Source organism: Pavona decussata, unplaced genomic scaffold (assembly GCF_977016875.1).
Source record: "Pavona decussata unplaced genomic scaffold, jaPavDecu1.1 SCAFFOLD_3162, whole genome shotgun sequence".
In the NCBI taxonomy this organism is placed as follows: Eukaryota; Metazoa; Cnidaria; class Anthozoa; order Scleractinia; family Agariciidae; genus Pavona; species Pavona decussata.
Genome location: NW_028146344.1, coordinates 5,001 through 7,500, shown reverse-complemented (window position 1 = coordinate 7,500; position 2,500 = coordinate 5,001). Strand labels below are relative to the sequence as shown.

Below are 2,500 nucleotides of genomic sequence, written 5' to 3'. Positions count from 1 at the left end.
ATGAGAAGGACCTCGACTTCGAAAATTCTGTGGTGTGGGGAGGTCTTTTGACCTACCAAAAAAATTGGTGGTGTGAGGAGGACCTCTGACTTAGAATTAGGGTTTGAAATGGGGTTAGGGTTAGGGTTAGGGTAAGTGTTAGGGTTAGGAAAAAGGTTTAAATGATATTTGGAGAGGTTTTTCGGGTGTTTAGAGGCTATTTATGCTATGTAACGAGTATTTGCTTATATACTTGCTTATATACTTAGGTCAACAATTTATAGCAAAAATGTGTTCCAGCCAAGTTCTTTTAGACGCTCTTTCGAATGGCAACATTCCCGATTGAAAATGGCGACCTACCAAAATCCGCACTTTGCTTCCCCGTCCATATAGAGGTGAGTATTTGACTTTGCTTCCGTCAGAGTCAAGGAAACACATTGAAAATGGAATCAGCATACAAGAAAACCTAGTTTGGGATAGGTTTTGTGCCTTCCGTGGTATTATAACCATAGAACTGCTCCTGAGGGGGGTAGGGTAGGCCCACCAAAAAGTGCACTTCTGGTTAGGTCGCTAATTTCTAAAATAAATGTGTCCCAACCAAGTTTTTTTGGACGCTCTTTCGAATGGCAACATTCCTGATTGAAAATGCCGACCTACCAAAATCCGCACTTTGCTTCCCCGTCCATATAGGGGTGAGTATTTGGCTTTGCTTTCGTCAGAGTCAAGGAAACACATTGAAAATGGAATCAGCATACAAGAAAACCTAGTTTGGGATAGGTTTTGTGCCTTCCGTGGTATTATAACCATAGAACTGCTCCTGAGGGGGGTAGGGTAGGCCCACCAAAAAGTGCACTTCTGGTTAGGTCGCTAATTTCTAAAATAAATGTGTCCCAACCAAGTTTTTTTGGACGCTCTTTCGAATGGCAACATTCCTGATTGAAAATGCCGACCTACCAAAATCCGCACTTTGCTTCCCCGTCCATATAGGGGTGAGTATTTGGCTTTGCCTTTGTCAGACTCAAGTAAAAGCATTTAAAATGGAGTCAGCATACAAGAAAACCTAGATTGGGATAGTTTTTCTGCCTACCGTGGGATCATAACCATAGAACTGCCCCTGAGGGAGGTAGGGTTAGGGTTAGCGTTAGGGTTAACGTTGGGGTTAGGATTGAAGACAGAAGATTGGTGATGTCAGGAGGACCTTCTTAAAACAAACAGAAATACACTTATTAGGGGACTAGGGCCAGTGGACTCAGAAATGTCTTTCGTAGCAGTCTCCTATAAGAGTATTTTTCTCTGATTTAGGTGACTCCTCCTCACACCACCATTTTTCTTAGTCGAAAGACCTCTTCACAGCACGACTTTCCTGATGGATTTCTATGTAACTGCTCGTGCTGAGAGGTGTGTCGAAAGTTGATCATGTTCCCGTAAAATCTGAGGTCTCCACTGTCTAGCGAGGTACTTACAGTGAATATAGTGAATTTTTCAAAAATTGGAGAATTCTGACTTTTGCGATGAATTTTAATGTAATTGGTCGTGCTGAGAGGCGTGTTAAAATTTGAACATGTTCCCGTAAAATCTGAGGTGAGAATTAGTGAGGTACTTACAGTGCGTATAGTGACAAATCTTTAAAAGCGTGAAATTATGGGATGTTGTGGCTTCAATGGGTTTTTAAGATGTCACCAGTCATTTGGCATGACTTACAAACGATTTGGCTGGTTGTGGGTTCGATTTTCAAAATTTCATTTTTTTCGCGTTTTTATTTTCTGTCTACCATATCATGCAGTCTCCTTATTAGCGTTTGGGGGTTATAGTGTGGGCAGGTTGGTCGCAAAGGTTCCGAGAGGAGCTGGCTAGTAAACCCTGTCCCTTATGTTCCACGGCGGCAAGGCGGAGAAATAGAGGGCAGAATTGACTAACGGGCAAGGAAAGTTGGGCTTGTAGCTTTCCTTTCGAAGGAGGGAAAAGATGATGCCCGAAAGCATTGTCACTGTAGTGGCAGGCAGAGTGTAGATGGAAGTTGTGTACGCTAGCCTTTGGCTAATGATAGAGACAAAAGAGCAGGAGGATATTTTCCTTCGCAGAAGCACTTTTCTTGCCTTCCTTCAGCTCGCTTGGCGAGTCTGACAGGTATGCCTGAACTGTGCACGGGTCCAGTTGTGAGAAAGACGTGGCAAACAAGACGGGGTTTCCCTTGACCGAGGGACCGTGTGGTCCGTTTGGCTCATGGGTTCCCCCCGTGGAGGCAAAATCTAAGAAAGCTTGCTCTCCCTCTGCGGAGGGGGGCCGCTTAGCAAGGAACTTCTGTTCCCTGCGGTGGATAGTTACCTGGTTGATCCTGCCAGTAGTCATATGCTTGTCTCAAAGATTAAGCCATGCATGTCTAAGTATAAGCACTTGTACTGTGAAACTGCGAATGGCTCATTAAATCAGTTATCGTTTATTTGATTGTACCATTACTACTTGGATAACCGTAGTAATTCTAGAGCTAATACATGCGAAAAGTCCCGACTTCTGGAAGGGA

The 2,500-nt window shown here is 43.8% G+C and overlaps 1 non-coding gene across 1 annotated transcript in view; it reads left to right on the top strand.

Annotated features, from left to right (window-relative positions):
- The first annotated feature begins 2,301 nt into the window (after window positions 1-2,301).
- The window catches only part of LOC146446792 (small subunit ribosomal RNA), a 1,800-nt gene continuing 1,601 nt past the window's right edge, over window positions 2,302-2,500 (top strand). The window contains exon 1 of the ribosomal RNA XR_014862396.1: window positions 2,302-2,500. This exon is cut by the window's right edge and continues 1,601 nt beyond it. This is a non-coding gene — a ribosomal RNA (small subunit ribosomal RNA).